Below are 24,981 nucleotides of genomic sequence, written 5' to 3' on the forward strand. Positions count from 1 at the left end.
TGGAGTGTCTTTCTGAACATTTTATGGCAGGCTGTACTTGCTGTACTTTAAAAGTCCAGACAGTGGCTGTCTCATATTTTCACATAGGACATAATAATGCCTGTATTGCTTAAAGTGACCAAGGCCTTTCTTAGAGGAACATTCTTATTGAGACCCCCAGTTTGTGATCTGGTCCCTCCTTGGGATATTACAAGTTTACTTCAGTCCCTAACCCAAAAACCCTTTGACCCTGGAGCTTCATCAGATCTAAAGTTCCTTTCATGGAAAACTATCTTCTATGTTGCCATTACATCAGCAAAACATGTTTCAGAATTACAAGCACTTTCTTGCAAACCTCCATTCCTTATTTTTCATAAGAATAAGAGTTTCACTGAGGGTAAACCCCTCTTTTCTTCCCAAGGTGGCTTCAGAATCTAATTTGAACCAACAAATTGATTTGACAGTATGCTAACAAAGAAGAATATACCTTTTATACCCTGATGTCCATCGGTAGCTTAGGTTCCTTCTTCACTGTACTGAGGGTTTCAGAAAGTTAGACAAATTGTTTGTATCCTTTTCCAAGACAAAGTCTGGGCAATGTGTATCTAAAGTTACACTTTCAAAATGACTAGCAGATTGCATTTCATTCACTTATAAGTGAAAAGGTCTGTCCTTACAATCTAAAACTTAGGCTCATTTTACCAGAGCAATAGCACCTTTAACAGCATTTGCCAAAGAGTGCCTGTCGGTGACATAGATGCTGCATCAACTTGGTCTTCAACTTATACCTTTGTATCTCATTGTAAGTTAGATGTGCAGTCTAAGGCTCGCACATCTTTTGGCTCTGCCATACTCGGGAATGTCCTTCTCTGAGTCCACACAGGTCCATGTTTGGGTGGCTTGGGAATCTGTCCCACATATTGAATCAGATGAAAATAGACAACATTGGATAAGAAAGTTATGTACTTTCTATAACAATATTTCCATGTTAAAATAAAAAACAAAATGCTGTGTCAGCAAGAAGAATTTCAAGTTCGAATTTAATCCAAGCCAGTAATACACGCCAGTAGTAAGCGCTTTCGTCTCTCGTGCTAGAGACTTCTTCAGACTAATGGCTTTACCATAAAAAACAAAGACTTTAAATACTTCATTAATCATCACTTTAAAACATCAATTAGCATTAAAAAACACACACACATAAAATATAAAACTATGCTTATAAAAACATTTCTAGTGTTTCAACCCCTTCCTTTTCAAATAGATTTAAAATTCTTCCCTATTATTTTAAATGCTAATTGATGTTTTAAAGTTACGATTAAATTTGAACTTGAAATTCTTCTTGCTGACACATCATTTTGTTTTTTATTCTGTTTTTGAGTTATCTGCTTGCTGCTGCCTTTGGATTGAATATTTCCATGTTGTCTTATTTTCTTCTTGTTCAACTCCCCTCCCTCCTTCCCCATGCCAGATTGTCATTTTCTTCTTCTAAGGATTGACCAGAACTTGTCTGGATCTTGTCTGACCATTGTTCCATTTCATTTCTATAGTGGTTTTCCTCAAATCTTTTCTCCTTTTCTCCATTATTTCCTACATAATTTATGACCAAGTGGAATCAGTCAGTAAATTCAGTCTGAGGTAGTTCAGGCAGGAGAGAGGAATTGTGGGTAGGGGAGAAGTCAGAGTTGTTTGATCCAATACTGTCATATAAGGCGCAGACTGAATCTGGCATTCCACATGTTGAACCAGGGGACAATAAGACAACATGGATCAATCGTTATGGTAAGTACATAGTTCATAAGTTCATAGGTAGGTACTAGGCTATTGGCCCAAGGGCCTACGTAAACCTAGCCAGCAAGGTACCATAGCTTACTCCAGCCAAGAAAGTTATTTTCCTGTGCCACTGTCCAGCAGAGACACAGAAGTGATCCCCCAGGTGTATTTCCTATTTCCCATCCACTTATCAAGATTTTTCTTGAAGAGTGCTAATGAAGAACTTTGCTTGACATAGATGGGTAGCTTGTTCCAGAGTATAGGAAGTCTCTGGGACAGGAATCTATCCCTCCAGCGTGTCCTGTTTATTGTGGTGACAAGGTTTAGGTCCCTAGAGCATGTAGCGTGGAGGGATTGGGATTTCTTTAGGTGTAGCATGTCCAACAGCTCTGGGTATGACATAGCTTTATATGTTAGGCAGAGATCACCTCGGAGTAGGCGATATGCTATGGAGTAAAGCTGGAGTTTTTTGAGGCGGTCAGTGTAGGGCATTTATTTGAGGCCAGTAATCCTATTTGTGAGGTACTTCTGCGGCCTTTCCAGCTGCTGCAGATGTCTTGTGAGGTACATTCCAAACTTGCATTTCTTGAAAAATTGACCTTACCTCTTTTTGAACTTGCCAATAAAGCTGATTTACGGTTTATTACTTGGAAGACAGTTTTATGCATTGCCCTGACACCTGGAAAACAAGTATGTAAGCTGCAAGCTGTCATAGCTGGCCAACCCTATCTGATTTTTCATAAGGACAGGGTTGTATTATGCACTAATCTATCATTCATGCATAAAGTTTTTTTCTGAGGTTACCTTTAATCAAGCCATCAATGTCCCAGTGTTCAGTCTTTATCCAAAAAATAAGGAAGACACGATTCCAAATGCTTGGAGGTGCACAGGCATCTCAGGTACTACCATGTCAGAACAAAGCCCTTTAGGAGTGCCTCCTATACAAGGGCTAAGAAAGGTCAGCCTGCCTCTAGCAAGCTACTGCATGATAGTTATCCTTTGCTATTGTTTTCTGTTATTCCCAGCCCCCTCATTCTTCATAGATCTTTTCCAGGCAAGGTTAGGGCTCACTCAAAAAGGGCCTTATTTTCTTTGATGGCATATTGAAAAGGGGTGGCCTGTAAAAGCATTCTAGAGGCAGCAACATGATCTTAAGTTCATATTTTCCCAAAGCACTGCGAACTGGACTCCTTTTCAAGGTTCAGAGCAGGTTTTGCTAGGACAGTTCTCCAGGGGTTCCTGGATTCTTATCCTTCTACCTCCGAGGTAGGGTAAGCTTTGGGAATCTACCTAAAGTGCCACTGAGGCAGTGGAAATGATGAACATAGTACAGTTGTGTAAGTTGTACTTACCTGTAACACTAATTCCTCACTGCCCCAGCAGCAGCACCCACCCGCCATCCCCTGGACTGTGCTTAATTAAGGTGGGTTTCTGCCTGTTTTATTCACTTATTGTTGGATTTGGTCTTATATGGTATTGCAGTTGGCTGCAAATTTACTCTTGCTAGATGATTCTGGCTTCAGGTACTTTCCCCTACTTCTGTTTTGAAGTGGAAAAAAAATGAACATTCACTTCCTGTAACAGCTGAAGGCCTCTCTCTCATGATATACTCAGCTAGTCAGCTGTCAGGAAGAGAGAGGGAAGGGTGTCTGTACTTTTAAAAGCTGGCCAGTATTGGTTACCTTGGCAGATTACCCAAAATGCCACTGAGGCAGTGAGGAATTTGAACATCTACTGCTAGAGATAAGTAGGACTTTCACAAATGTACTTTTCTATGGAAAGGGCAGACTTTCTGGGTTTGCCAAAGAACTTATTAGTGCTTTTTTTGCTCTCTCATTCTTCGGGCATGAAAAGAAAAATAGTTTATTCCCTTTCTGACAGGCAGTTTCAGTCAGAAGACAAGACATTACAGGGAGTTGGTTGTACTTCAATCTTTCTCAGGCAGACTACTGCAGCCCACGATAGTTAGCATCTGAACTATGGACATGCACTTTACAACAGTCTCTGTAGCTTGTTGAAATGGGCATTCTTGGACAATGTGGCATCTATCTCGTGTGAGAAATGTCATATAGTGATTCAAGAAATAAAACTCTCATGTATGACCACCATATTTAGCATACTGGTTGTCAGCATCACCACACTATACCTGTCTCCCTCAATATAACCAAACACATAGGCCTACTTATTCAAAGGCTCATAAAAGTAACCTACATAAACCACAAAGGCCTCCAAAATCTAGCCCAAGAAACAACTTCCTTCAGCAACCTCGCAAACACTCAACTCAGGTGGCACCTCATGAAACATCAGAGAGTCTCAGCTCAAAAGCTCATAAGACAAAGCTCAACACCATCCAACATCTTGGTCATAGGTGACTTCATAATAGAAGACTCTGTTGCACCACTTACTAGGCTGTGCAAGGAGAGGGTTACATATCTTCCAAGAAAAAGTCCTTAAGGCACTTCCTGAGCCCAAAAGCACTGCTTCTATGGGACCAGATTAAATATTAGAATGCATAATGGCTGTCCTGAAGCAGAACCTGTCTGACTTGCTACAGTGGTTGTTCACTGTCAGTCTCCAGACATGCTGTGTGCAGGACAAATGGAGGACAGCAACAGTCACCCCCTACTTACTCAAAGGTGGGGTGTCAACTGACCCAGGTAATTATAGGCCCATAAGTTTGAAGAACTTCATCAATAATGCTATGGAAAGGGTCATTATGGAATTAATAAACAAGTAAATAGGCAACCTACAAACCTTGAACAAAACCAGTTCAGTTTTGTTAAGGACAGATCCTGCCTGCACAACCTGATTGATTTTTTCAAGAAGGTTACTAAAGAAATGGATGAGGGGAATTCAGTACAGAATGCAGATCTAAATCTCGCTAAGACATCTGACACCATTCCACACTCAGGTATTGTTTATAAACTCTCTCAGCTAAGTGTCAATCCATATATAACGTAATTGATACCAAACTGACTCACAAATAGAACTTAGGAAAGTATAGTGGATGTCTCCACCTCCTCCAAAAGACCTTTCACCAGCACTGTACCATGGATTTCAATCCCTGGCCCACATCTCTATGGCATTTACTTCTCTGAAGTCAAAGCCAGTATTAACGGCATACAGCTCACCAAGTTTGTTGATGACTGTGAACTAGATGCCATTATTAACTCACCACAGGACACCAATATCCTCTAAGAGGGCCTTTCCAGTACATATAGCTGGTGTCAAAACCATGGAGTACAAACTAAATGCTAAAAAAAGTATAATTGTATCCTTCCTTGTTGAAAGGAGTAACATGTAAGTGTTCTGCCAGCTCTGGGTTATTTGCATTACAATTACAAGGGCTAAAAGAAACCTCATGGGAATGCATGGCTAGGCTTCTAAAGATCTTCTTGGGTCAATAGCCTAGTAAGAAACTATGACTAGAAATGCCAAAAGCTGCAGCTGTCCCTCTTGTCTTGTCTACCTTCAAGAATGTTTTTCTCACTGCTTTTACCGTACCCAGTGGTCATCCTCCTGCCCCCAAGTAAGTCTGACAAGTTATACAAGGAACCCTAGACACACATGTATCTATATAAGGCAGAGCCATCAGTTATTTTTCTGTGCAAATCTGCTTCTCCTAAACAAGGTACAACTTCTAACCCCATTTACCTGACAAGGATGAGAAAACAATAAGTTTGAAAAGAAAATGTATTTTTCTAGTACCTTAACTTTCAGAATATGCTTATGTGTTAGGTTTTTACTGCTATCTTTTGAGGACATGCAGAAAATAATAGCCAATCTTCCTTCTTCTGAGTTAAAAAAGTCATGAAATACTTCTCTGTTAGCTGTTCTCATGTGACTAAGCATATTTTAAAGTGTGCCTGTGATGCTGCTGATGATTCTACCTCCAGTACTGCAGCTTCTGGATCAGTTTTAAGTGGATTTGCTTGGCTTCATCCTCAGAATTGTTGTTATGGCTAGGTTTGTATAGGCCCTAGGGCCAATAGCCTATGAACCTATAAACTGTTTAGCCCTTCCACAGCTGAGGTGTTTAAAAAGTCTACCGAAAAGTGAAGGCCAGTTCAAGGAGTGTCTTAGATTTTTCAACCCACTTTTTTTAGGAACAAATAATAATTTCCCCTTCTCCTCAGCTCCCTTCTCCGATAAGAAATTTAAGCACTAAGGATCCAGCAAACAGGGTTTAAAAAAAAAAAAAAAAAAAAAAGCAATGGAAAAAAGAAAGGAAACACTTCTAATAATCAAAGACATTCCTCTCAGCAAGACTGTCCACCTCTTCAGGCAGTTCCTTCTCCCACTCTGGCAACCTTTTCATGTCTCTTAGCCTTCATACCCCTTTGTGGCATCTGATTGTCTCAGACACCTAGTTTCTGAAGGGAAGGTACTCCAGCAAGTGTATACTTCATAGGTTATTACTGGGCTAATGACCACTAGGGCCCTTACAGGCTTAGGCCACACACCCGAAACCCATTTGGATCCAGGGTATCATGGGCATCAGTACAGGGAGGAGAATGCTAGCAGGGGGATAACAAAGAGATTTCTAGGGGGTGTGTTAGGATAATACTTTTCTTAATTGATTGTCTGTAAGGGACATGGTTACGATTTCCCATCCAGTTGTCAAGGTTTTGTTTGCATAGTGTCAGGGATGAACTCTGTTGTACATGGATTGAACGCCTATTCCATAGTTCATGGATCTTTTGAGACACATATCTGTCTCTCGCTGCACATTTTGTTCATGTCACAAGTAAAGTTCAGATCACTGGGTCTAGTGTCCCTGCTGATGTTTGTTCTGCATATGTGCAACAGATCATTCAGGGCTGTGTTTGAGGAAGCTTTGTAAGCCAGGCAAAGATGGAGACTGAATACAGAAACAGAGCCTTTATGCAGTCAGTGTAGGACAGGGTATTCATGGCCTGAATTTCTCTTAATGAGAAATCTGTGTGGGCGTTCCAGCTGTTGTAAGTGTCTGGTTAGATGTTTGCCAAAGGGGGCATTGTATTCAATGGTAGGTCTGAAAAGAGCCAAGTAGAGTGATACTGTAACTTTCTTGGACCTGGATGCCATACCCTTACTTACATATTGGGTGATATATAATGATTTTCTTACAATCTTAGCTACATGTTGGTCAGAGGCCAAATTGCTGTGTACATATATTCCCAGATCCCTTACTACTGGGTTGGCTCTTAGGGGTGTTTTGTCGGTGGAGTAATTAACTTAGGTTGACAGCTTCCCAGGTGCCATTATAATGCATTTTTTGGCATTGAGTTTTAAGCCTTGGGTTTGACACCAGTCATTCATCAGTGTTAAACCCTCTTGCAAGGTATTGGTGTCTTGGAAAAAAATCTACAGTAGCTTGCAGTTTAGAGTCATTTGTGAAACTGGTGAGCCAGAAGCCTTGATCTTAAGCCTAGACTTCCAAGAAGTAGATGCCAAACAAGTGCAGGCCCAGCATAGAGTCCTGGGGTACTCCATTGTAGGCCAGTCTCTTGGGGAAGGTGGTCTCACTGATCCTGATTTCTTGATCCTGTCTGTGAGTCAGCAGGTAATCTAAGGAGTTATATAGGGATTTATACCTAGGTCAGAGAGTTTGTCAACAATGCCTGACTGGGGTATGGTGTCAGATGCCCTGGGTGTTCAAGAAACTCAGCATGCATTGTTTTACCCTCATCCATTGCATTAGTGACCCTCTCAAAGAAGTCTGCTGGGTTAAGTAGGCACAACCTCCTCTTAACAAAGCCAAATTGGAATGAGTCCAGCATCTGTAGGTTGTCAGTGTCCTTGATTTATCATTTCCATGATAATTCTTTCCATGGCTTTGCATATTAGGCTGATTAGACTGATGGGTCTGTAGTTTCCTGGGTTGCTTGATGGTCCCCCTTGTGGAGGGGAATGACTGTTGTGGTTCTCCATTATCTTGAAATGTAGCCTCTTTTGAGGCTGTAGTTAAGAGTGCCTCAACTGGTCCTGATAGTTTAATTTTTAGGCTGTTTAGGAGGCAACTGGGGATATTGTTGTGTGGTGTTCTTGGCTTTAGGGAGTGCTGCCAGCACCTGGCTCCTGCTAATAGTTGGGGAAAGTATATTGGAGGGGATATCACCTGGAGGAGCTGGGGGTGAAGTTTGAGCTGAATTTACCAGCCAGTAGATTTGCTATATTACTCTGATTAGTGAAGGTGGTACCATTCGCCACCACTTAAGCACACAGCTTCCAGTTATCTTTAAGGATGTGGCTGTAGCTGAAGAAAGTGTGATTGTCCTTAGCCTGCGAGGCTATCCGTGTTTAGCTGCATAAGGGAGTTGCTCTTCCTGATTTTGGCCATAAGTTTTTTTCTTTTATAATATACCCTGATCTGATGCTGTTAATCTTCTTTCCATTCATCAATGATGGGTTTGGTTCCGAGCCCCTCGGAACCGTGTCAGCCTAATACCAAGCTCGCGTACACCAAAAGCTCTCAACCTATACTGCTACCCACAATGCCCTTCTCCTTGTTACCTCAGATCTCCTTTGCCACGTAGCCATATAGCAGTGTTTCACTGAGCTCTCAAGCTAAGTGATATTTTTCTTGATACGTTTTGTATTTTTGGATATTTACCCCTTATTTAGTCACTTTCTTAATCTTTTCCCTTCTACTTCACTCATTTTGCAGTTATTGTAACTTTCCTTACTAGCTCTACCCACTGGGTAATTCTTTTTACCATCACTGGTATGCCCTTTCCTTACCCTTGTGGTATCGCTTGATACCATCGTTGGTATCTTTTTTCTTTTTCTTCTTCCTTTTCTTGCCTTTCTAGGTGTTTTCCTTGTTTAATATTCTAGTTAACTTGTCATTAGTGTGTGTAGAAATGTCTGATAAAAAAGGGACTTCGGGGGTTTAAACACTGCACTTCTTGCAGTGGTAAGTTCCCAAACAGCGACTCTCACGACGACTGTGTTTATTTTCCTGGGGGTTTCTCATCTCTCTGTTAAACCCCCTTGTCAAATTTGCGAAAGTTTCAGTGAGAGAACACTGAATGAAAGAAAGAATAAATTGATTTTAAAAGGCCTTCTCGTTTCTCCTTTCTCAGAGGCCCTTTGTAGGACGGAGGTCTCACCCCCTCCAATAAAGGACAATAAACGTCCCTATTCTAATCCCTCTTCACCGGCTGGTGATAGGAGTAAGACACATAAACATAAGGCCCACAAAACTTCCTCGGAGCATAGACTTGCTACTTCGGCTCCGACTACTACTACTACCGTTCCGAGCTCTGCTCCGATTACTGTGACTCAAGCCATGGACAATGTTAAGTTGTCTATCTCGCCTTCATTCTTGCTGGATGGGTTCGGAGCCGATCCACGGCTCTGACTCGGCCTTCTACTAAAGCTCGAGACCGGCTCGAGGCCTCCCCATATCCCACAATGCTAGGCGTCAAATACCCAGATCTCGTTTGCCGCTTCAGCTACGAGGTTGCGATTTTACCGGCTCCAGGTCATATAAATCTTTTCTTGTGTATTACCTTTAATTTTTTCATATACTGTCTTGTATTTAGTAATCCTTCCCTCCTAGTTTTAATTAGCTTGTGTCCCCTTTTGAATTCCCACTCAGAAACTCGTTTTTTGTTGTTAGAAATCCCCACCCTTTAGGGTAGTGTTAGGCCTTGTTAGACAATTAGTTTTTTTCTTGTATTTTTATATATATATATATATATATATATATATATATATATATATATATATATGTATATATATTTGTTAGTAGTAAGGTAGTTGTGTGGCTATAGTCTTATAGTTAGTTATCTAGTGCGTGTGTGTATGTGTTGTGTTTAAGCACTAGTTACCTTTTTCCCTTTGGTATCCCATTTTTTAATATGTCTAAAGATACCAAGGTTTCAGGTTTCAAGAAGTGTGACTCTTGCTGTCAGAAGATGTCTCTGACAGACAGTCACACTTCTTGCATTTATTGCTTGGGTCCCCTACACCTGCAGGACTCCTGCTCGGTCTGCTACGCCTTCAGCCCGAGAGTCCTGCAGGAGCGTAGGAACAAGCTCATTTTGAGAGGCTTACTTAAGCCAGAAGGATCCCCGGCTAAGCCTCCATCGGGAAAATCCTTAAAGCCCACCAAACTGTCGGCTCCCTGTTCGGAGCTGTCGACATCTCGAGACCTCAGTCGGCTCCAACCTTAGTGTCGGAACCTTCTCTGAGCCGAAACACTCAAGGTCCCCATCTGTAGAGCCTGTCCGTTCGGCTCCGAGGTCTCCATTGCTTCAGTCGGAGCGAAGCCATAGGTCCCACTCCTCTCAGTCTTCCAGGCTATCCGATCATGACTTGGAGAAGGTGGTCAATAGGCTCCTAAAGTCGCAGGCCCTGGCCAAAATTTTGACCAGCCCTTCTCAACAGACTGTGGCTACCCCTGTGTCTTCTGCAGTTCCTCCTCCGACTCTTCCACTGTGTTCGGAGCCGGAGCTCGTTGGGGCTCAAATCGTAGGCACGTCGGAGCCGATACCACACCTTTCGGATCCCTGGTCAGCTCCGATATCTTCGTTGGTTCCATCCTTGGAGGGATCCGGGCGCCGAGACTCCCTCGTCGGCTCCCAGGGGGCGAGTGGCATCAGACCCTTGTCTGACCCCGTTCTCCCTCTCGGGGCCTCGGCGCAGGTGAGCTCGGCCCCGACATTGGCCTCGGAGCCGTCCCTCTCGGTGCCGGGAGGGGTTCACGTCTCTTCGGAGTGGGGACCCTCTGCTCTGCCTGATAGGGAGTGCCTTCGAGGTCATGAGGAGTGTGCTGACTCCTGTGTCGGCTCCACGATCAGCCCCTTCGGCTCCTCCCCCCATGGTGCCTGCATCGGTCTCTGTCCACCCTCCTGACCCCAAGCGTGGAGAACAGGCACTCCAGGTCACCCCATTGGGCATATCTTCCTCTTCCGAGGCCTCCCCTGATCATTCAGAGGAGCCCCCTCAGAAGAGAAAATGTAAGAGGAAACATGTTGACTCCCCTGAGTCAGTCATGTCTGATACCGACTTGGAGGATTCGGAAGGGTCCCCAAGGTCCCCCTCTGAGGATGTCTCCTTTTCAGACATCCTTGAGATCCTTAGGCAGAGGGGGAACTGGACTGCCCTTAACCCTTCCGAGGACGAGTCGGTGTACCTGGATGCGTTTGATTCTCACCCTTCCACCTCCTGGGTGTCTCCACCTTTCGACCCGCTCATGGAAGTGGTGGCTCAGAAGGCATGGACAGCCCCGGCCACAGTGGAACCAACCCCCCGCAGTCCCACTAAGTTTATCATGGCCCCATCTGACAAACAATTTCTGACAAAAGGGGTCCCTGTTGATGCCATGGTGGTGGCAGCAGCCACTAAGAAGGAGTTGGCTGACCGTTCGGTACCTGTCCACCCACCTAATAAAGAATCTAGGACAATGGACAGGTACGGGAAGTGGATGTTTTCTTCAACGACCTTTTCCATGCGGTCGCTGAATTATCTGTGCCATTTCACCCACCTTCAAAGGGATCTTCTCAAGGAACTGGGTGATACCCTTCAGGATCCATCAGCTGCGGGGTCTCAGGATAAGATTAACTCCCAGCTGGCGACTCTTAACTCTATAGTCAACTCCTCCATGCGGCTCATTTCTTATGCAGCCGATGGGGCGAGTAAGGCCGCAGGTACAGGCGGGGCTTTGAGGAGACATGCCTGGATGTGGTTAGGTAACTTTGCTGACCCCTTTAAGGTTTCCTTCACCAATACCCCCTTCGATGGTTCGGCTTTGTTTGGACCACAGGTGAAGGATACCCTTCCCAGGTGTGAGCAGGAAGGCAAGACTCTCTCTGCCGTGGGAGTCCATTTTTCTACTCCCTCTAGACCATACCCTAAAGGTCAGAAGAGTGGAAAAATGTGGGTTTGGAAAACCCAGGGAGTTGTGCCTGACACACGTGGCAACTTTCCCTCCAGGGGCAGAGGAGGAAACAGTAATAGACGCCGCCTAAGGGGCAGAGGGGGTCCGCAAAATCAGGGTAGCAGAGAATCCTTCTGTGAATCCTGGCGAATCCTCACACAAGACAAATGGGTACGGTCTATCATATCCGAGGGTTTCAAAATCCCCTTTGTCCACACCCTTACACAAACAAACAGGTCCCTTCCAGATGTTCCACCCGGTCTAAGGGAACAAGCAGTATTAGAAATTTCAAAACTGCTAAAAAAAGGGCCATCCAGCCAGTCCCAGCAGACCAGCAAAGATCCGGGATTTACTCCAAGTTCTTTTTGATACCAAAAAAGACAGGGGACTGGAGACCCATTTTGGATCTCAGCAGGTTAAACAAATCTGTTCAAAGAACGAAGTTCCGGATGATCACGCTTCAGTCCATTCTACCCTTTTTGGGTCAGGACAATTGGATGTGCTCCATAGACCTTCAGGATGTGTACTACCATATCAAAATGGACAGGCGCTCCAGAAGGTTTCTCCGCTTCCGGCTGAGAGCCAGTCACTATCAATTCAGAGCCCTGCCATTTGGTCTCACTACAGCCCCCAGGGTGTTCACCAAATGCATGGCAGTGGTTACGGCTCACTTGAGACGGCGAGGAATCCAGGTGTTTCCATATCTAGATGACTGGCTCCTAACTGCTTCCACCAGGCATCAGCTACTGCGAGCCAGGGATTATACCATCCAAACTTGCTCCGAGCTAGGTATCTCTATAAACTTTGAAAGGTCTGCATTGTTGCCTTGTCAATCTATAACCTTTGTAGGCGCAAGATTAAATACAAAAGAGCTGTCGGCAAAACTTCCTTTAGAAAGAGTATCAGACATTCGCCGACATGTCCAGACCTTACTACAGTGCAAGAGAATTCAGGCCAGATTTGTACTGAAAACCTTGGGTCTCATGGCAGCAGCAATCACATTACTTCCCCTGGCTCGTTTTCACATGCGGATCCTTCAATGGATGCTTTTTACCCAATGGTCATTTCGGCAGCTTCCGATGTCTCACAACATAGTAATCACCCAATCGTGCCAAGACCATCTTTCTTGGTGGATGGTCTCCTCTCAAGTACTTCAAGGCAGACCATTTGTTCTTCCTCCTCCTGTTGCCACGGTGACAACGGATGCCTCCCTGATCAGATGTGGGGGGCATTTTCAGGGTAGGACTGTCCAGGGCACTTGGCAACCTCTAGAGTACCACCTGCACATAAACGTCTTGGAGATGAGAGCGGTACTTTTAGCGTTGCAAGCTCTTCAGGACTCTCTACCCACCGGGACTATTGCAATTCAGACGGACAATATGTCTGTAGTGTGGCACATCAACAAGCAGGGCGGAAGCAGGTCCTATCCCTTATGTCGAGAAGCACTCAGACTCTGGCAGTGGGCAATCTCCTCTCAATGGTTTCTGATAGCAACGCACATCCCCGGGAAGTCCAATGTCATAGCGGACAGGCTAAGCAGAGCTATTCTCATGCCTTACGAGTGGTCTCTCAATCAGTCAGTAGCGGACAAAATTTTCCGCAGATGGGGTCAACCTTGCTGCAACCTTTTCACAACTCCCCTCAACAGCAAGTGCGTCGACTTCTTCACTCTCTTCCCCCTCCCCGGCCACTCCCCCAGAGGCGCTCTAGTTCACAATTGGCCCCGGGGTCTTCTGTATGCATTCCCACCTTTTCCCTTAATTCCGAAACTAATTCAAAAAGTGACCGCATTGGGATCCAGGATGATCCTCATTGTCCCTTACTGGCCTTGACAAATTTGGTTCCCATTCCTGCATCGTCACCTGCTGGAGCAGCCTTGGAATCTGGACCCAGTACCAGACCTCTTGGTCCATCAGTCGGGCGGGCTGCACCAATCCCTTCAGTCTCTCAACCTTACAGCTTGGTTGCTCCACTTCCAACCTTAGCCAGGCTTCCACATATTTCTCAGCCAGTGCGTGAAATCATCCTTTCTTCGCACAAATCTACTACCAGGAAGACTTATGCTAGTAAGTGGAAACATTTCTCTTTCTGGGCGGAGGCTAAAAATATAGATCCCTTTACAGCCCCTGTCCATCACGTTCTAGATTTTTTGGCAGAACTTTTTTGAGCAGGTTCCTCATCTGCCACCATTAGAGTCCAGTTGGCTGCTATCGCTAATTTCCACGCTGGCCTGTCAGAAACCAGCATCATGTCCCACAAACTTTGTAAAGCCTTTCTTAAAGGGACTATTTTACTTAGGCCCCCGGTTAAAGATCCCCTGCCTCCGTGGGATTTAAACCTGATATTAACTTCCTTGATTCTACCCCCTTTTGAACCTGTGGCCTCCTGTTCCTTAAAATTACTCTCCTGGAAGACTCTCTTCTTAGTAGCCATCACCTCAGCTAGAAGAGTGTCTGAGCTTCAAGCCCTCTGTATTCATCCTCCTTATCTTGTTTTCCACAAGGATAGAGTTTCACTCAGGACTAATCCTTCCTTTCTACCCAAAATACCTTCTGAGACAAACCTGAATCAGGCTATTGATCTTCCTGTCTTTTTTCCTAACTATTCGAACAGAGCTGAACAAAAGTTACACCAATTGGACGTTCACAGGCAATTACGTTTTTATTTGGATAGGACTAAACAAACAAGAAAATCAGACCAACTCTTCCTATCCTATGCTGAGGGAAAGCAGGGCCTGCCAGTTTCTAAAGTAACCTTATCCAGGTGGTTGGCCTCTATTATTACTTTGATTTATCAACTCAGACATAAGGAACTCCCCACAAAACCAAAAGCTCATTCCACCAGAGCATTCGCTACATCGGTAGCTTTTCAAGCAAGACTACCAATGGAATCTATTTGTGCTGCAGCCACATGGGCCACTCCTCATACCTTCATTTCACATTATAAGTTGGATATGGCCTCCAGGAGTCGAGCTGATTTTTGTTCCACTGTGCTCAAGAGTCTGTTCCGATGAGCCACCCAGGACTAAGGTGCTAGGGATGCTGTCCCATCTAGCAAGAATGAAGGCGAGATAGACAACTTAACATTAAGAAGTTATGTACCTACCATAACATTCCATGTTAGTTGTCTTCTTCTCGCCTTCTTTCTTGCATCCCACCCTCCATCCCCCTAGCCTGGACAGACCGAAAAGAATCCCATTTGAGGCCTTCTTCCTCTAGTTGACCTTTTTCTAGGTTACATCCTCCTCTGCCTTTAGTACTGTAGGTAACCCTTGTAGTTTGGACAGGTGTCTCCAAAAAATTAGTTTTTTCGATGGTGTTAGCTCTGCCAAACGAGATCTGGGTATCTGACGCCTAGCATTGTGGGATATGGGGAGGCCTTGAGCCGGTAAATAGCTCTCGAGCTTTACTAGAAGGCCGAGTCGGAGCCGAGGATCGGCTGCGAACCCATCCAGCAAGAAAGAAGGCGAGAAGAAGACAACTAACATGGAACGTTATGGTAGGTACATAACTTCTTATTATTGGATTCCCGACGTCGATGCCACCTTCGGCACTGACCACTACGGCACCGACATTGCCTTCCACTTCAGCTATGGCACCGACCTTGCCTTCGACTACAGCTACGGCATTGACTTTGCCTTTGACCACATCGAAAACAGTTCCGACCCATGCAGTTTCTTTGGAACCGATGACATCGACTCTGAGCGCCTCTTTGGCATCGAGCCCTTTTACTACTCCACTGATTCCTTTGTTACCTGTCTCCAAATTAGAGAATACAGTGCCACTAGCTCAGACACCATGGACCTGATACTCCCCCTCCTTGGACCCATTCTTGGGTCAAATGTACAGCCCCTTTTTGGATCGACCCAACTCCCCTTCAGGAGTGTCCATGAGGTCCACCAGGAGTCTATCCGAACTTGATGTGGTGCACCTGGTGGATCAACTGTTGACTGCCAGAGGGATAGTAAATGTTCCTAAGACTCATCCCCCCCTGGGACTTGGGTCTATCTCTCCCAGGACTGTGACATATACTCCTCCTTTGAACCCGTTGGTTCCGAAGCCCATTGCTCCGACGTCCTTTGTGGAACCCCGTTCCTCAGCGCAGACAGTGACTGTCACTGAGGCTTTGAGGCCACCCCTTTGGTTTTCATTTCCAATGGAACCGTCCCTTCCTCAGACTCATGGTTGGGAGGCAGAGTCCTCGGTCCAGGGCACAGTTACGAGTGTTTTATCAGTTCCTCCCTCAGATCTGGGGATAATGTTTGCCCTGATCCTGCTTGAGGCTCCATCCCTGAAAGCGGATCCGACAGAGTGGGGTATGACCCCAGTTCTGAGGTTGTCCTTCTCGGTTCCGGGCTCCCACTCCTTTTCGGGCAGGCCTGCTTTTCGGGTGATGAAGAGGGTGCTTGCTTCGGGAAGCACTCCTCCAACGTCGGAACTTCGCCATGCTCCCTCTGAGCTACAGCTACCACAATCCACCTCCCCGGGACACCGGGAGGAGAAGCCTCAGGAAACCCCAGTTTGGGGTACCCATCCTTCCGAGTCTACCTCAGATATTCCCACTGAAGAACCTCCTCAGAAGAAGGCATGCAAGAGGAAGCACATAGAATCACCTGAAGAGTCTTTGACAGAAGACATGGACTACGATGATGGGGAGGGGTTCCCACGGTCACCCCCAGATGATGTCTTCTTTGGAGACATCCTGGAAATATTAAAACAGAGGGGTGGCTGGAAGCCCTTCAAACCTTCCTCGGAGGAGTCCGTCTTCCTGCCGTCTTTTCGCTCCTGGCCTTCTACCTCTTGGGTGACCCCACCTGCCGATGAGTTAATTCATCTCTTTGTGCAGCATGCTTGGCAGAACCCTTATTCTATCGAGGCATTCCCTGGAGACCTGATAAGATCCCCCCCCCCCCCGGAAGAACATCCACACTGGTCCAGAGGTTTGCCAGTTGATGCTATGGTGGTGGCTGCGGCCACTAAAAAGGATCTAGTTGAAGAAAGTCCTGCTGTTCACCCACCCAACAGGGAGTCCTGGGCTATGGACAGGTTAGGGAAGCGAGTCTTTGCTTCAGCGACCTTTGCTGTCAGGTCCCTGAACTACTTGGCACACTTCACGAGGCTCCAAATAGATTTGATTACCGAACTTTTTGGATCCCTCGCTGGTCAAGTTTCTGACGAGGCACAGGACAATGTTGCCTCTCAACTTGCCACCTTTAAATCTATTTCCAATTCATCCATGAGGCTGCTCTCCCACGCAACCGAAGGGGTGGCTAGAGCTGTGGGTGCAGGTATAGTCATGAGGCGTCATGCCTGGATGCACATATGTGACCTCGTGGACTCCTTCAAGTCCTCCTTTTTGAATGCCCATATTGATTCATCTTCCTTATTTGGTTCTGACGTGAAGGACACGCTGGCCAGATGCGAGCAAGAAGGAAAGACTCTGTCTGCCATTGGCCTACGTTTTTCCAAGCCTCAACATTCTTTTTCCAGGAACCAGAGGAGTGGAAGAATCTGGCACAAGAAATCTCAGGGTCCTTTCCGTAATGCATCTGGCGAGGATTCCCCCAGATACAGAGGGGGTTCCAGTGGTGGCAGACACCCCTTTAGGGGCAGAGGGGGTCCCCGAAACCAAGACTCCAGGGATTCCTTCTTTGGGCAGTCTTATCAACGCTCCTGAAACGTTGCCCAATTGCTTTCCTCTGGAAGCAGTCGGGGCTCATTTTTCTCTGTACCAAACTGCCTGGCGCTCTGTTACAAATGATCGATGGGTGCATAGAATAATCTCCAGAGGCTACTTCATCCCTCTAACCTCTCGTCCAAAACCTACTAAGAACCTTCCCAGTGTTCCACCCAATCAAAGGGAAGAAGTGGCTTCAGAGATAAGAAAGCTGTGTCAAAAAAGAGTCATCCAGCCAGTCCCTCCAGACCAATGCGGATCCGGGTTTTACTCAAGATTCATTAGTGCCAAAAAAGACCAAGGACTGGAGACCCATTCTGGATCTTAGCCTTTTAAACAAATCAGTTGTACAAACCAAGTTCTGCATGGTCACTATTCAATCCATTCTCCCATTTTTAAGGGAGGATGTTTGGATGTGCTCCCTAGACCTCCGGGATGCGTATTACTACATCAAACTGGACAAACGTTCCAGGAGTCTCCTTCGCTTCCGGCTAGGAGCCACTCATTACCAGTTCCAAGCCCTGCCATTTGGTCTCTTTACTTCCCTCAGAGTGTTCACGAAATGTCTAGCAGTGGTGACAGCTCATCTGAGACTTCAAGGATTCTAGGTGTTTCCATATTTAGATGATTGGCTCCTCTCCGGCCCTACCAAGCATCTTCTGGCTGTGGCCATCCGATACAGCCTTTCACTAGCGGAATCCCTAGGCATCACTGTACACTGGGAGAAATCCAACTTAAAACCTACCCAACAGCTGGAATTTATAGGGGCAGTCTTCGATACCCGATCCTGCCTGGTATCTCTGCCGGCTCACAGACTTCAGAGGCTAAGATCGCAAGTGCGTGTGATACTCTGTCAAAAAAAGGTATCAGCAAGGGAAGTTCTCCAGGCTCTGGGGTCCATGGCTACAGCCATTCCGATAGTTCCTCTGGCAAGGTTACACATGAGACTGTCACAATGGCTCCTATTGTCCCAGTGGTTTGCAAATCATCATCCCCTAAACCCGCAGGTGCTCATAACCAACTCTTGCAAGCATGATCTCCTCTGGTGGATGAGGCCAGACACAGAGCTTTGGTGTCGCCCCTTTCAGACCCTTCAACCCAGAGCCACTGTGACCACGGACGCTTCCCTGATAGGGTGGGGGGGCATTTTCAGAGAAAGACAGTCCAAGGCACGTGGTCGAGCTTAGGGGCTAACCTACATATCAATGTTCTGGAGCTAAGAGCAGTGCTATTAGCGTTGCAGGCATTACATCTGCTTCTTCCCCCAGAACAATTGCAATTCAATCAGACTATGTCAGTAGTCTGGTACATCATCAAGCAAAGAGGAACCAAATCCTACCCCTTATGTCGAGAAGCCATGAGAATTTGGCACTGGGCAATAGCTTCCAACCGCTTTCTTATTGCAACGCACATCCCAGGGAGTTCCAACGTGATTGCGAACAGGTTGAGCAGATGCATTCTCCTTCCACACGAGTGGTCTCTCAATCCCAAAGTGATGGCAGAAATTTTCAGCCGATGGGGCCAGCCCTGCTGTGACCTCTTCGCCTCCCCTTCGAACAACAAATGCAACAGCTACTTTGCTCTTCTTTCCCACAGAGGAGGAGTCCCCAAGAGATGCTCTGACTCACGATTGGCCCACGGGTCTCCTCTATGCTTATCCCCCAATTCCCTTGATACCTCTGTTCTTAAAGAAAGCCATTTGGTTGAGATGCAAGGTTATCCTCATTGCCCCATTCTGGCCTCGTCATGTGTGGTTCCCCTTCCTCTGGTCTCATCTGTTACAATCTCCATGGATCCTCAAAGGTTGACTCACCCGAATCTGTCCACTCTCAAGCTGATGGCTTGGTTTCTCCACTTCCGTTAGTTGCCAGGCAGGAAGCCCTTTCTTCACCTGCTTGCGATATCATTCTGGCCTCCTATAAACCATCCACCAGAAAACTTTACAGAGATAAATGGAAAAGGTTTTCTCTTTGGTCTAAAGAACGGATGCTAGATCCCTTCTCAGCCATGGTCTCTGTCATCCTTCAGTACCTTTCTGAGTTCTTTGAAAACAGAGCATCACTACCATACGAGTCCATTTAGCAGCAATTTCCAGTTTTCATAATGGAGTACAGGGCATTCCAATTATGTCCATTTGCCTGTGCAAAACCTTTCTCAAAGGAGTGTTTCACAGCAGACCTCCAATTAGGCATCCCGTAGAGATGTGGAATCTCTCCCTAGTACTGCAGTCTCTCTCTCAACCCTCTTTTGAGCCTGCTGCAAAATGAGATCTCAAATTTCTATCACGGAAATCTCCCTTTTTGGTTGCTGTCAGTTCAGCTAGCGGATCTCAGAATTTCAGGCCTTATGCATTAAGAGACCGTACCTGATATTTCATAAAGACAGAGTATCTCTACGTACTAATCCATCCTTTCGCCCCAAAGTGGTTTCTGATTTTTCTGTGACCCAATCCATTGAGCTCCCAGTGTTTTTCCCGAACTATTCCAATAATGGAGAATACTGCCTACACTCCTCGGATGTGCACCGACAACTATCCCTGGGATTCATGAAGCTCGGCGCAAGGCCGGCGTTAGGCTTGCGTCGACCGTGCAGCGTGAAGATGGCGCAATAGCGCCAAATGCATATTAATGAAGGCGCGCTGCCGCCACAGCCACGTGCATAGGAAAGGAGAGCAAGTGCATAGGGCGTGTCAAACTGCCGCACTGAGGCGTGGAAATGTCAGCTGTCGACGTGCAACCTAAAATGCTTGCATATAACAATTTGCAAGCAATAGTAATCACATCTGTCAGTGTCCGTGGATACTGAAACATATGCAAAGCATGCAAGACAGTTCCTTGCGAACACAAAATGAAGAAGCAAACACAGATTCACGGTAGGGAATAACGGGTCCCTATCCCGCGAACAAATGACATTGAAAACCGTGTGCCCGTAGTCCAACGCAGTGTAGATAGTTATACCAAGTGGAAGTGAAACGCATCATATGTTAGCGTGCCGCCAATAGGTACGTCCAGCCCAGTGGTCAGGGTTACCAGCTGACCCATATTGTGAGGGAGGGTACACAGCTGGGCAGATGAGTCCATAACAAAAAACACTATAAATGTAAATATCTAGCGACCGTATGACCGAATTATATCCCACAACTCATGTAATAGTCACATACAATACGTATGTCCGTATGTCACATGCCAAATGTGACAGGAAATAGAATAAGCATGTAAACGAAACAGAAGGAGCATATAAACTGCTACAACAATAAGGCAACATGTAGGCTGAAAGGAACAGTATTATCCATACCGTTGACTGTGGGTACGTGTTGTCCAGTACATTCGGATATGTGTCCGGAATATATCCCATCCTGGATATAGGAAAAGGTGGCATCCTACCAATGATTAGAACAGTCGGCCAAAGTCCGCACATCAGCGGTCCAAGCCGAACTTGTCAGGATGTGTCACAGTTGAACGGGTATTACCCGGGTATACCAACCATGTCATGAAAGTTAGGTATGGGCATGTACCTATGTGCGTGAGGTATAGCATGTGGAAAGTCAAACATGGCAGGGTAGTCCACACAACCATACAGGTACCTGACATATGTAGGGTATGCAATGTGTTACCTTGACCTTGTCATGGGCCGTCAACCAAAGCAATGATGGATGGAGTGTCAGGAATATGTGTGTGTGTGTGTGTGTGTGTGGGGGTGGGTAATGGTATAATCCTCCAAGGCGACACTGTGTCGTATGCAGAATAGGTGAACCAGAGGTGTATGAGGGAGCAGCGGGTGAAGCAGAAAGAAACACAAAAACATGTATACACATCTGCAATACAACCAGACAGGCCATACTGTAGAATACAATCCCACAAACATATGAATAACAAAACCAACCTCAAATTACTATTTAAACTACAAAGATTCCTGGTTTACCTGAAAAATCGAATCATCATAGATGGTGATATCCATCCTAACCCAGGTCCCACCACTGTACCAGACTCTAACCCCTCTAAATTAACCCGAAAACCTACCGACTCCCTTCTAATACTACATCAGAACCTAAGAAGCATTAACAACAAAATTCACAACCTACATGCCATGATAGATACTCACTCCCCTGACATTATGTGTCTAACTGAAACATGGCTAAAACCCACCACTAAAGATCAAGAGATCCTCCCACCGGATATAATATCTTCAGGGCCGATCGTGAAAAGAAAAAAGGGGGAGGAATAGCTGTTATGTTTAGAAATACCCTGAATATCCTTAGGAATCCATTACAACCCCCTATAATCTCTAACCTAGAACTTATAGCCCTAAAATATGCCTAAACACTCAAAATGCATCAACCTCATTGTTACCTATATCCCACCAGGGAAGAATACAGAAAACGTGAGCAAACCCTTTGCTGGTTACCCACCAGCTACCCACAAGAAACCATAGTACTTGGGGACGTCAATATTGACTGGTCTCTCTGTTCTACCCACACTACCCCACAACCCATTAACCTACACGGTTTTTCCCAACATATTCTATCCCCAACCAGAATAGGCAATACTCTCCAAAAGAAAGTACCATTGACTGGATCCTTACCAACAGAGACTCAAACAACTATACCACAGGTACCCTTCCCAGTGACCTCAGTGACCACCTAATAACTTATATTATTAAACATAAGTGCCCAACTTCCAACCCCCCCTTATATAGACTAATCAGAAACAAAAAGAAATTTATCCCACAACTATTTATTGATGACCTAAAATCCTGCAACTGGACCCTATTAAAAACTCTACCCTCCAGGAGAGTGTGTCCCACTTCAACGACACATTCCTTAAGATACTTGACTCACATGCCCCACATAGACAAATTAGATCCAAAGTACGTTTAGCACCCTGGCTAACTAGAGAAACAAAAAACAAAATTAAACTCCGCGACCAAGCCTGGGATAAATGGAGAGCAACAAAAACCCCCCAAAATCGTACTAAATTTCAACAGCTAAGAAACACTACTAAAACAGCCATTACCCAAGACAAAAAACAATACTTCTGCCTCCTCCAGCACAAACACCAGAACAACCCAAAAAAATTCTGGGCAGGTTTTAACAACCTCCTGCACCCAGGTAAAACTACTACCCCAACCCCCGAGATACTTATTGAGAAGGGCAGGAAGAAGTAGCCAATACCTTTAACTCCTTCTTCACCGAGACAATCCAAACTCTAGCCAGTCAACTAACCTCCTCTCCCCCATCGGCCACAAAACCCCGTGATGATGCCCCTACCCCTTCGCTTTAAAGCCAGTCTCTTCCTCTTACATACGCCCTCTTAAAAAGCTCAAACCAACCACCCTTGCGGCTGATCACCTCCCAGCGGAATTCTTACAAATTGTCTGATGTAATCACCTACCCTATATCAATCCTTATCAATAGAACCATAACTGAAGCCAGCATCCCCTCTATTTGGAAGATTTCTTACATCATTCCGCTTCACAAAGGAGGTAACTCCACAGAAATATCAAACTATAGACCAATAGCTATATTGTCCCCAATAGCGAAAATTATGGAAAGATGCATCCACAAACAACTTCTTCACTACCTAACCTGTAATCATCTCCTGTCCAACTCCCAGCACGGCTTTCGCCCCCACCACAGTACAACCACTGCCCTCCTTTCCTTTGTCGACTCCATTAATAACAATCGTAATAACAAACTAATATCCTCCGCCCTCTTTCTTGACCTATCAAAAGCATTTGATATGGTCAATCACCAGCTCCTTCTTAACAACCTTGCAACCCTACATCTGGACACCCCAGTACTAACCTGGCTCCAGGCTTACCTCACTGGTAGGCAACAAGCTGTCCGGTGGCAAAACCGACTATCAGGCCTGCTCCCAAATACCATAGGCATTCCTCAGGGCTCAATTTTGGGTCCACTTCTGTTTTCCATCTTCATAAATGACCTACACTCAGTCATCCCTAAATCCACCTGCATCCAATATGCCAACGATTCCACCTTGATCTGCTCAGATGTCTCCCTCTTGAATCTCCAAACCACCACTCAACTCTGTTTTTCTCTAGTAGAAAAATGGTTCACCGACCTAAAACTCCTACTCAATCCAACTAAAACCAAATTACTACTATTTTTTCCCAACGTCTTCTCAACCCTAGGAAAAGAACTCCCAAATAATAACAATACAACCTTCCATGTTAAATCCAACAACGGACTATCATAACCCCTGTCACCAGTACCAAATTACTAGGTGTAACTATTGATCATAAGCTCAAATTTGATATACACATTACAAACTGTAAAATCTGTTAACAAAAACTTGGATCCATGTACAGAATAAAAACTATCTAACTCCTACTGCCAAATTAACTATTGCCGCACACATCTCCTCTCCACCCTCCTCTATGCCTCCCCAGTCCTTTCTTTCCTCAATAAACGTGAACTCAACATGCTCTCTATTGCCTACAACCACATTGCTAGATTTATAACTGGTTCCCCATATCGCACTCACCATTGTCTTAACCTGAGGAAACTTGGCTGGTTGGAACTCCCCAACCTTCTCAAACTTAACCAACTCACTGAAACTTGTAAAATAATCAACCAACCAGATAGAACTCCCTCACTGTCTAGCATTCTGACCCCATACACTAACCTTAATAGTCTTCGATCATCCAACAGCACTCAGATCCTAACCATCAAAGCTAGGAACTCAGGTGGCGATGCCCTCTTTGCCAACTCCATTGGCAAGCCGTGGAACTCCCTGCCAAACTACCTTAGAATTACATCCTCACACAATCAGTTCAAAAACAACCTGAAAGAATATCTCAAGACACAATGGCTATGCCCATGTCCTGAACCTGACTAAATACATATCTCAAATCCTTCTAATCCCATATCTCCTTAGTCCTTGTTTCCCTATGTAGATGTTTAAAATCTATCAACCAAATTGTAAACGTGTTTATTTCTTGTATTAGTCAATATACTATTAGTATATAAGAAATCTCTGCTGTGTATAACCTGCTGATTGTTCTGCTGTCTTATTTAACATCTATGAAAATTTTCTCTCTTCTTGTATTTGTAACATGTACCCTCTTTTTTTAACTTGTATTTTTTTAACTTCTATTTTTGACTTGTATTAACCATTATGTTGGAGCTTTTCTCCTCGGGCCTCTACTGAAAAAGGATATGTATCCAGCTAGACTAGCCCGGTTAACAAATGTAAAATAAATAAATAATAAAATAAATAAAATGTGCGATACAAATGTACAGACATGTCACCGGGACATACCCACAGATTGGTCCTAATGGAACTGGCCATATCAAATGCAACACACCTGGATGCATAATGGACTACCCAGCATCCCCTCCACAGCACACAACCCGCTCCCATACCTGAACGTCCACCAAATCCAGCCATACTTGGCCTACTAGTTTGGTGCAGCCACATCTACACATAGTGACCACTACGCATATGTAGTAGGTAGTGTCACCCTAGGCAGTTTCAGGATTCAAACTATGTAGCCCTTGCATGTAAAACCCCAGCACATTTTCGTAATGCCAGAAGAATGTTTGGTATTTGTCTTGTTTTGGTGTTGATACATTTTTGGGATATCCCTCATGGGATAAGTAACCTGTGTAAACATTAGAATGGGTATGAAGACACGATGTCCAGTCCTGTAGATATCTGGACACAAGT

The sequence above is a fragment of the Protopterus annectens genome, chromosome 13.part0 (assembly GCF_019279795.1).
Source record: "Protopterus annectens isolate FY-2018-M chromosome 13.part0, PAN1.0, whole genome shotgun sequence".
NCBI classification, from domain to species: domain Eukaryota; kingdom Metazoa; phylum Chordata; order Ceratodontiformes; family Protopteridae; genus Protopterus; species Protopterus annectens.